An 11490-nucleotide genomic window follows, 5' to 3' on the forward strand; every position below is an offset into this window, starting at 1 on the left:
TGAGTCAGGGCGGAGCAGGTGATCTAAAAAGAGAATAGTTAAGGGAAGTTTTAGTAAGTGCTGTTTCTATGAGCCTCTGCACCAATCCACGGATGCATGGTATGACACAGCAGTTGACAAGAATAAGTGAACCCATTATGGCTGTGAGGGAAGTAAGAATTGAGACTATTATTCCTTTCCATTTACCGAACCACTTTTGTAGCCATCCTGTAAAGGAGTCATTTACCCCTGAGTTGTTGGCTAACTCACTGGACTGAGCAGTCAGACCTTGGAATGCCTTTGTTATACTTCTATCAGGGGCCATGTTGTTTCAGATGAAGGTACAACATTGAGTTTTAATCATGATTCAAACTCCTCCTCTTTCTGCTAATATCATGTCTAAGGCTATCCTATTTTCCCAAGCCATCTGGCTAGTGGCCCCTAATTGCTCAGCTATTCCTTTAACAGCATCCCTAGTGTAGTTACTAAATCGCTGTTGGTTGTAGTAGATGTAGTTTATCCAATCTACATTTTTATTAATTGTCACACACCAAAATATTGACTCAAATCCTGCAGCTTTTGATTTCGGGCTTTAAATTGACCTGGTATTCCCTGTGGGGCTCCAATTGCATCTAAATAGACATGAGAGTTGAAAGACCCATAAGTGGCTTCTCTTGCTTTACGATATCTTATTTTTCCTTCCTCTGGCTGATGAAATGCCAGGGTGAAAGGGATAGCCAATTGGACTAAAGCACAAGTGCCACTCCAGTTATTCAGCAGAGTGTCCAGTAAAGGTCCACCACAATACCACCACATATCTGCTCAGGGATGAACAAGGGCTGACTGATTGGTAAGCTCTTGAAAATTCTTAAGCTCACTGCATCCCTCCAGGTCTCCAAGGAACACTCAGTTTCCTCCCTGTCGTAAGAGACACGAAGTGAACCTAGTGTTGGAAGACAGAAGCCAGATGGCCCTAAGGGGCAGACCCGCAGGGTGTCGAACTTCAGGATACAGCAGAGTGAGAGCTTGGCACGACTTGTTACCCCAGGCAGTAGAATCCTGGAAAAGAGCTACCATGCAGCCCAAGCCTGGTCGACTGGAGGACCACCCTAGTGGAAAGGGGACAATCTGGGCCTCTGGCTTGCCACGCGCACAAGCATAACAGTTGCTTTTGTTTAACATGCAGATGGAATATTTGATCCATTCCAACCAGGCATTTGCATCTTGGTCCTGTCTCAATTACCAAAGTTTGTTTTAAGTCTTTAACTTCTACGATAGCTACCTTGGTCTTGTCGTGAGATGGAGGAGGAGCAGTTGTTTCGTTGTGAGAGGTTTTGGAAGAAGGCTTAGAGGAAGGTGCAGGTGGCAGGGGATCAAAAAAATGCATTTCAAAGAATCCAGTACGGTCTGTCCCTGAAACCTCAGCCCCCATACCATAAAACCAGCTTAAAGAAGGGCACTGACTTAGAAAAGGGGAAAACCTTTGAGGGTTTGAGATAATAACCTGTATAGGATTGCACTGGTTTAGCTGACAGTCAGGGGGGCTGTCCCTTTAGTAAAATGAATGTATGGTTTTAGGAAGTTACAAAAACCGGTTGGGGCAGTCCATCCTTGATCTTTAGTGGTCCACAGAACGTTGGACCAACTACGGCATAAAAGCTCTACATGGTGGGGGCAAGATTCCTGGTTGACACTGGGGTCTTTTCAAATTCTCCCTGGATTAAATGGTTCCAATTCACTAATGCCAAGTCTGAGGAGAGCCAGGAGGGACAGAGGTACTTTTCTGAAGTGGAGAGCTGTCTTTGACTTGGCAAGTCCCCACAGGGTATAACAAGGCAAGCAAATGCAGTAGTTTGAGCAAATCGAATGCTTCTTAGTAGGGTTTTCCCCTGGGACTGTCGCCCACCACTCTGGAGGGGGCGACACTTTCTTGACTCGGGTGTGATAAGTCCGTCCTCTCTCTGCCGTGTGAACTGTGGTTTCAGTAGTTAGGAGCATTAAGTAGGGATCTTCCCAGCCTGGCTCAAGCTTCTCCTCTTTCCAGCTTTTGATGAGGATGTGATCCCCAGGCTGATGTTGATGCACCTGGTACTCCAAGGGTGGTGCCTATGCTAATAGACTTTTAGTTTTAAGAGAAGAGAAAGTAGAAGATAGACCAAGTATATAATTTTTAAGAAATTGATCTTTCGTTTCAAAGGTAGGAATATCAGTAGTAGAGTTTAAATAAGGCAATCTGTAGAGCATCTCATAAGGAGAAAGACCAATATCTTTCCATAGTGCAGTTTGAATTCTCAGCAGGGTGATAAGAAGACACTTGGTCCATGGCAATGGTGTCTCTAAGACTAATTTGGTCAAGTGGTTCTTTAAAATCTGATTCATTCTTGGCCAGCTGCAGTGGCTCACGCCTGTAATCCCAGCACTTTAGGAGGTTGAGGCAGGTGGATCACAAGGTCAGGAGATCAAGACCATCTGGCTAACATGGTAGAACCCTGTCTCTACTAAAAATACAAAAAATTAGCCAGGCATGGTGGGTACCTGTAGTCCCAGCTACTTGGAAGGCTGAGTCAAGAGAATGGTGTGAACCCAGGAGGCGGAGCTTGCAGTGAGCTGAGAATGCACCACTGCACTCCAGCCTGGGCGACAGAGCAACACTCTGTCTCAAAAAAAAAAAAAAAAAAAAAAAAGTCTGATTCATTCTTTATACTCTCTCTGATGAGGGTGGGTGCCAGGGAATATGGTATTCCCATCTAATGTCTAGTGTTTGGGATAGCCTTTTAATAATGTGTGTGGTGAAATGAGTCCCAGTGTCTGAGTCAATATTTTCTATTAGTCCAAACCTGGGTACTATATTTTCAATTAGGGCCTTAACTACATTATTGGCTATCACATTTGAAAAGGGATAGCTTTGACTCAGTGAGTGATGTGGTCTATTACCGCTAGTAAATATTTTAGACGACCCTATTGGAGGCATTTCTGTGTAATCAACTTGGATACTTTGGTACGGCCTTAGGCCTGGATTCCTTCCCCCGAGAGGTAATCTTTTTATAGTTTGTTTATTAGTTTTCTTACATACTAAGCAACTATCTGTAACCTGTTTGGCCAGGGTATAAATTCCTATACAACCATAAACTCTGAGAACTGTGTCACACATGGCCTGGGGCCCCCAATGGGTCCCTTGATGTAGCTGGGATAAGATTTCCCTCATAAGGGGTTTAGACAACATTTCTTTCTGGTCTGGCAATACCCATTTTCCTTCTAAATTCTCTTTAGCACCTACTTTTAATAGTTTTTCTTTTTCAGTGGAAGAGAAAATGGGGATTACGGTAGGAGGAGGCAGGTAGAGAGTTAAGCAAAAAATATGCATTTCAGAAGACACAGTAACCTGCTTGGCTACCTGATCTGCTAGGTTATTTCCTTGACTTTCGAAAGAAAGGCTTTTCTGGTGTCTGGGAACATGGATAATAGCTATTTCTTTCGACAACTGAAGAATTATTCAATACTTGGGTGTCAGCTCCTTGTGAACAAGGTCTTGACCTTTACTATTAATGAGACTTCGTTCAGTCCAAATTTTCCCAAATGTATGGGCCACTCCAAAGGCATACCTTGAATCTGTATAAGATGGTTCCTTCCTGGTTCTGCAAGTACTTTAAGGGTTGGCTGAGTGTAAACAGCTCACACGTTTGAGCAGACCAACTGTTGGGTAATTTTCCTGACTCTATTTCTACAAGAATTTTTCCATCAATCACTGAATACCCATTGTGTCTTCTTCCCTCAACCACCTGGGAGGAACCATTTATTAATAAGTACTGTCCAGTCTAGAAGGGAGTTTTTCCTAGGTCCGGTTGAACCTTTATATGGTAATCAATTAAATCTAGACATGTGTGTTCCCTCCTTAAATTTGGATTCCCTGTTAGGAAACCTGCTGGGTTGAGTGAATTATCAGTGGTTAATGTTAAACCATCCTTTTCTAACAGAATGGCCTCATACTTTAAGATTCTTGAGTCAGTAAGCCATCTCCCTGCTCTCTTGTTTAAGATAGTTCTAACTTGGTGAGGTGTGCTTACTATCGATTTTCCTCCAAAGGTTAACTTTTTGCGTTCCTTGACTAAAATTGCTATAGCCACGATGGACTGGATGCATTGAGGCCATCCACAAGTGACTGGATCTAAGATCTTTGATAGGAAGGCCACAGGCTGCCAGAGGCCTCCGTATTCTTGAGTCAGCACTCCTAAAGCTACCCCACCGTCCACATTAACAAAAAGGTGGAATGGGTTTTCTAGGGAGGGTAAGGCTAAAACAGGGGCAGTTATGAGCTTTTCTTTCAGCTCCTTGACTTGATCAACTTCCTCAGAAGTCCACAGGAGATAGTTAGGCTTCTCCTGGGCAAGTTTTTGATATAACGGTTTACTGTGCAGTGCATATGAGTCAATCCGTAAGCGGCAGTATCAGACTAAGCCTAAAAATTTCCTGAGTTCTTGTTTAGTTTGAGGCAAGAGTAGGGACACGATTCCCTTGATTCATTCAGGCCCTATTCTTTGCTTACCTGCACTTATTAAGTGGCCTAAATATTTAACTTTGGGCTCTACATACTGAAGCTTTCTTTTTGAGACTCGTAGGCCCTCAAACTGCAGATGGTTAAGAATATGTGTAGTGAAGTAAGTTACTTTCTCTATATTTTCACCAGATATAAGAAGGTCATCCACGTACTGGAGAAGGTGTATTTGTTTTGGGATGACAACTTTTTCTAATACTTGTTCTAAAATTTGGCCAAAAAGATTAGGGGAATCCGTGAACCCTCTGGGTAAGACTGTCCATCAATATTGTTGTTTCCGCCCCGAGTGGGAATCCTCCCACTCAAAAGCAAATATATCTTGGTTATCTTCAGCCAGGGGACATGCCCCCAAAGCATCCTTCAAATCTATTACAGTAAACTATTGATGATTACATGGAATCTTGCTGAGAATGGTGTAAGGATTGGGGACAACAGGGTGGGTAGTCTGGACTATTTTGTTAATAGCTCTAAGGTCTTTTACTAGTTCGTATGACCCATCTGATTTCTTGACTGGCAGTATTGGGGTGTTATAAGGGGACATACACAACTCGAGAAGCGCGTCTTTAATAAGGCCTTCGAATATAGGTTTCAACCCTATCCTACCTTCTAGGTGAATAGGATAGTGCTTCCTTCTTACTAGTTCTCCAGGGGTTTTTAACTTGATGTGGATTGGAGGGACTCAGAGTTTCCCTCAGTTCCCTTCTTTGGACCACGTATTAGGATTAATATATTTTTCATCTGCAGTGGTGAGTAGGTTTAATGAGGTGAGGAATCCTCTTGGGCTGACTTGTAGACCTATGCCCAACTTTAACATTAAACCCCTTCCCAATACATTAGTTCCTGCTTCAAGGATTAACAAGAACTGAATATGAGCTGAGTGATCCTGGTACCTAACTTCTAAATTTTTTGCTCTAAATCCTTCCCCTTTTACTCCAGAGACTAAAAGTTCCTCTGAGGAGGAGACATTAGATGGGGGGAAACAGAGGAGCGAGGGGCCCCTGAATTGACTAAAAAGGTGATAAGCTCATGTTTGCATCCCACCTCTAAATTTATCAAGGGCTCCCGGTGGGACTCAAGAAAAAAGAGACAGAGCCCCTGACCCCCCTATTCTTCCTCGAAAGTCATGAGTGGAAGGACTTCTTTTTCCTTTCTTAGTTCAGGACATCCTCTCTTGAAGGCCTGTTCTTCCACATCTATAGCACCTATCTTTCCTTTCCTTGCTCTTAGTTTTGGGATTCTTTAACCCTGCTCCCCCATACTCTTTAGAGGACCTGGTAGAGAGGGCCTTGGTCCTCCAGATGGAGGCTGGGGTCCTTTAAAGGAGGGTTTGGACCCTTTATAGTTTCTGGCTCCCTGGAAATTCTGTCTAGAAGTACCTGGGTTTGGAGCCATTTGTTGGAAGGTGAATAATGTAAGTTTTGTCTTTTGTTTCTGTTTTTCTTCGTCCCTTCTCACGTATACTTTCTGAGCTTCCCTAAGCTCACTTAGGGGACAGTCTTCCCAATTGTCTATCTTTTGTAGCTTTTTTTGAAATGTCTGGCCAACTTTTAGTGACAAATTTGAGTTTCAACATTCCTTGCCCAAGGGGATCATCCAAATTGAGGCATGCATATTGCCTCATTTGCTGCCTCAATCTGTCCAGGAATCTCATAGGCTCTTCATCCTTTTCTTGTTGTATATCAAATGCTTTAGAAAGATTTTGGGTTCAGGGTACTGATTCCTGAATTCCTTTTATTATTATCTCCCTTAGGTCCTGCATATTTTCCTGGTGATCTGCATTGCTATTGTCCCACTGGGGGTCTCGGGCAGGGAATTTCTGGTCTGCTGTAGGAATGTTTTCACCAGGAGAGTGTTCACATTCCCAAACTACCATAGCAGCCCTATGAATCATACTCCTTTCTTCCCCTGAAAAGAGGGTGCCCAAGATGGACACTAACTGGACCCAAGTGTATAACTGAGGTCCTAAGAATTGGTCAATTTGGTCTGTCACTCTGTAAGGGTCATCTAGTAGCAGTTTAAGCTCCTTTTTAAAATTCCAGACTTCTGAACTGGTTAAGGGAGCATTTACAAAGTCAATGGCTCCCCCCTCCTTGTGGTACCTCTTTCAAAGGAAAGAGAATTGGGGCTGACCCCTTAGGTATGGAGGGAAATGGGAAATTCTGAATATCTTTTTTACATTGTTTTACCTCACACTGGATTCCTTTTAGAGAGGGGTATTTAGGTTGGGAGGGAACAGGCTGGTGGGATGGTAATTCCCTAGGGTCAGGGTTATAAGGAGGAGGGATAACGTGAGTAGAGGAAGGATTTGGAATGGGATATGAGGCGGCAGTGGCTGCCTGAGGGGAAGGATTGGGGATACTGAGCAGGGGAAGATAGTTTAGGGGACCCCACACACTGGAATCTTTAGGTGTGAGAGCTGGCTCCTCTGACTTTTTACTTTGAGTGCCAGATTGGGTTCTTCCCTATTTGTTTTTAAGGGAAAAAGGAGGGCAGGCCCTTGCCTCCAGCAAAGAGCATAGCCTAGTTCTTCTTGAGACACTGAACTTTTATAATTAACATTTTGGATTAGAAGCTGACACATTACAACCTCATTCGACCCAAATTTTGGCCAGAAGATTGAGGGTTTGAGGATGGGTCCCTGAGTCCAAATAAAACAGCAACATTTTATCATTTTTTGCTTTTTCCTATGTTTAGTCCTTTCATTGGCCAGAAGATTGAGGGTTTGAGGATGGGTCCCTGAGTCCAAATAACACAGCAACATTTTATCATTTTTTGCTTTTTCCTATGTTTAGACCTTTCATTATCCTTCCAGTATTTTAACATGAGACCTAGGGGACTCTCTGGGGGATATCTTTGTTACTATCTTTATCCCTCTTGCTCCCTGTCTTGCTCAGGGTATTTCCCATCTTGATGGTTTTGGGGTAAGGCTCAATTTCCCTTACTGGAAATTTCTTGCCTTTTGGGGTGAGGCTCAATTTCCCCTATTGGAAATTCTCCCTTTTCTTGCCTTTCTACTACTGGAGGTTTGTGTGAGGTTCAATCCCCACTAATGGGGATGTCTCACCTCTTTTTAACCCCTAAGCCACTCCAACCAAGGAGTATTTCACCGCCCCCCTGCGACTTTCTTACCTTGGTCCCAGCCAACAGGGAAATACTTTACTAGCTCCTGCGGTGTCTTTTGCTCGGTCCATGCACAGACTTGCATGGCCGTTATGGAGGATCCTTTACCCCAGGTTGCTGGCCAGTTTCTTTCTGCATTACTGAGCTTGGGTTATTTCTCACACTGGATGGGTCCTGATTTCTCACTCCTGAGGCCGCCACAAGGGGGCAGGGCGCGCCTCCTCCTGAGAGAGAACCAAAGACCGCTCCTGGAGGGGAATGTAATCCTGGACGAGTCCCAAAATTGTTATACATAAAGTTTTGGTGCTGCAAAAGAAATAGCACTAAAATACAAATGTTTTCTTCTCAGCAAGGTGATTTACTTCTATAGAAGGATGCGCCCTTACAGATGGAGCAATGGTGAGTGCACACTTGGACAAGGGAGGGGAAGGGGTTCTTATCCCTGACTCATGTGGCCCCTGCTGCTGTGTCGTCGCCCTATTGGCTAGGGTTAGACCACACAGGCTAACTAATTCTGATTGGCTAATTTAAAGAGAGTGATGGGGGTGAGTGGTTTAGCGGGAAAAATGAATGAGTCAGCACGGAGCAGGTAATCAGAATGATTCAAGGGGGAGCAGGTAATCGGAATCAGTCAGGGCAGAGCAGGTAATCAGAATTAGTCAGGGCGGAGCAGGTTATCAGAATGAGTCAGTGCAGAGAAGGTAATTCGAATGGGTCAGGGTGGAGCAGGTGATCGAAAAAGTTTGCTTTATGAGGAAGTTAAGTTTAAAAGTAGAAGGTAAAGAACTGAACATACTAGGCCAGGCGCGGTGGCTCAAGCCTGTAATCCCAGCACTTTGGGAGGCCGAGATGGGCGGATCACGAGGTCAGGAGATTGAGACCATCCTGGCTAACACAGTGAAACCCCGTCTCTACTAAAAATACAAAAACTTAGCCGGGCGAGGTGGCAGGCGCCTGTAGTCCCAGCTACTCGGGGGGCTGAGGCAGGAGAATGGCGTGAACCCGGGAGGCGGAGCTTGCAGTGAGCTGAGATCCGGCCACTGCACTCCAGCCTGGGTGACACAGCGAGACTCCGTCTCAAAAAAAAAAAAAAAAAAAAAAAAAAAAGAACTGAACATACTGACATATGATTCTTTGAAGAGAAATTTAGAATTCATATCTAATACAAGGATCTGACCTCTGCCATTGTAAGGCTCAACCTTCTGAAGTCCTTGTCATGTACTCTGGAGCAAGGGAGCACAGAAGATTCTGTGGAGACTCTGTGGCCAACCATTGGGGGAATCACATGGACATGGTATATAGCCAGGGAATGGCCACAGTGTTCTCATTCACATTCCAGTGGCTAGAATGCATTACTTGGTCCCACCCAGATGCCTTAGGGGCTAAAACATTGTCTTTCTGTGGGCATATGAGAAAGATGAGAGAGTTTGAAGAACACATAGAAATGTTCAGTCCTGGCCAGGCACGGTGGCTCATGCTTGTCATCCTAGCACTTTGAGAGGCTGAGGTGGGCAGATCGCTTGGGTCCAGGAGTTCAAGACTAACCTGGACAACATGATGAAAACACATCTCTATTAAAAATATAGGCCAGGCACAGTGGCTCATGCTTGTAGTCCCAGTGTCAGGCCTCTGAGCCCAAGCCTGCACGTATCCATCCAGATGGCCTGAAGCAAGTGAAGAATCACAAAAGTGAAAATGGCCTGCTCCTGCCTTAACTGATGACATTCCACCATTGTGATTTGTTCCTGCCCAACCTTAACTGAGCAATTAACCTTGTGAAATTCCTTCTCCTGGCTCAGAAGCTCCCCCACTGAGCACCTTGTGACCCCCGCCCCTGCCCGTAAGAGAAAAACCCCCTTTGACTGTAATTTTCCACTACCCACCCAAATTCTATAAAACAGCCCCACCCCTATCTCCCTTCACTGACTCTCTTTTCAGACTCAGCCCACCTGCCCCCAGGTGAAATAAACAGCCTTGTTTCTCACACAAATCCTGTTTGGTGGTCTCTTCACACGGATGAGTGTGACACCCAGCACTTTGGGAGGCCAAAGCAGGTGGATCACCTGAGGTCAGCAGTTCATGACCAGCCTGGCTAACATGGTGAAAACCTGTCTCTACTACAAATACAAAAAATTAGCCGGCGTGGTGTCACACGCCTGTAGTCCTAGCTACTTGGGAGGCTGAGGCAGGAGAATTGCTTGAACCCAGGAGGCGGAGGTGTCAGTGAGCCAAGATTGTGCCACTGCACTCCAGGCTTGGTGACAGAGCGAGACTCAGTCTCACACACACACACACACAAAATAAAAAAAGAAAAGATAAAAATTAGATGGGCGTGCATGGTGGTGCACGCCTGTAGTCCCAGCTATTCCAGAGGCTGAGGTGGGAGGATTACATGAGCCTGGGAGATGGAGGCCGCAGTGAGCCAAGATTGCACCACTGCATTCCAGCCTGGGTGACAGCACGAGACCCCATCTCTAAAAAAGAAAAAAAAAAGAAGGAAGGAAGGAAGGAAGGAAAGAAAGAAAGAGAAAGAAAAGAGAGAGAGAGAGAGAAAGAAAGAAAGAAAGAAAGAAAGAAAGAAAGAAAGAAAGAAAGAAAGAAAGAAAGAAAGGCAGGCAGAGAGGGAGGGAGGGAAGGAAGAAAGGAAGGAAGAAAGGAAAGAAAGAGAAAGAAATAGAGAGAGAGAAAGAAAGAAAGAAAGAAAGAAAGAAAGAAAGAAAGAAAGAAAGAAAGAAAGAAAGAAAAGAAAGAAAAAAAAAAAGAAAGAAAAAGAGAGAGAAAGAAAACAAGCTTCAGGCCGGCTTCCTGACATCTAATTAAGTCTTCCCATGTGCCAGACTCATACTAGTGCTTGACACAGGCTGGTGCTCTTGAGGCAGCCAACAATCCTATGGAGTGGGGAGTACTATTATTATCCCCATTTGACAGACTTGGAAACTGAGGCTGAGTGCACATAACTTGCTCATGATCAGCATGCTGGCATTCGGTAGAGCCAGGATTTAAATCCAAGTGTTGCAAATGCAGGGTTTCTCAACCACCTTACTGTCAGCTTGGTGGACTGCATAAGTCTTTGTGCATTGCAGGATGTTTGGCAATATCCCTGGCCTCTTGTCTATGGCACTCCAGCACCAGCCCTCTGCCCCTTCCTGAGTGGGGACAACAAAAATGTTTCCAGATATTCCCATATCTTCTGGGAGGTAAAATCTCCCCTGTCTGAGAACCACTGCTCTCTCACTCAAGCAGGGAGGCAGGAGACACAGCACATATTGCTATTGTTACTGCAGATGTGGGACTTGGTTGTTAGGGGAAGATTTCCAACGGTGACATCAACCTTTGACCTGACCTGGAAAGGCAAGCAAGCACAGTTTCCTGGATTTGCAAGAAAGAGGACAAAGCCTGTCTATTCATTCCGTCACTCCATAGGCATTTGCTGAGCACCTACAAGTACCAAGCGCTGATCCAGCCTCTGGTGATAAAATGGCACAGAAAGAAAATCCCTGTCTTCCCAGACAATAAGCAGACAAGTGAGGCAGGTGATGATAAAGGTCACAGGGAAAAACCAAGCAGTGCGGGGGTGAGGAAGGTGGGGGATGGGGAAGATGGGGGATGGGGAAGGGCGGGGGATGGGGAAGGTGGGGGATGGGGAAGGTGGATGTAGTCATGCTGGCGGGAGTTAATTTAAATAAGATTGCCAGGGATGCCCTCACTGAGAAGGCAACATTTGAGCAGAGACCAGCAAGAGGGGAGGCATGGAGCCCGGCCGAGGTCTGGAGGAAGAATGGCATACAGAGAATGGCTTGCTGTACAACAGCTCTGGGACCTCCTCCACAGGCTGATGG

At 45.1% G+C, this 11490-nt stretch overlaps 1 protein-coding gene across 1 annotated transcript in view; it reads right to left on the minus strand.

Annotated features, from left to right (window-relative positions):
• Window positions 1-11490, minus strand: part of DHRS3 (dehydrogenase/reductase 3) — a 1035619-nt gene that overhangs the window by 145847 nt on the left and 878282 nt on the right. The gene's annotated exons all lie outside the window — the stretch shown is intronic.

The sequence above is a fragment of the Macaca thibetana genome, chromosome 1 (assembly GCF_024542745.1).
Source record: "Macaca thibetana thibetana isolate TM-01 chromosome 1, ASM2454274v1, whole genome shotgun sequence".
Taxonomy (NCBI): Eukaryota; Metazoa; Chordata; class Mammalia; order Primates; family Cercopithecidae; genus Macaca; species Macaca thibetana.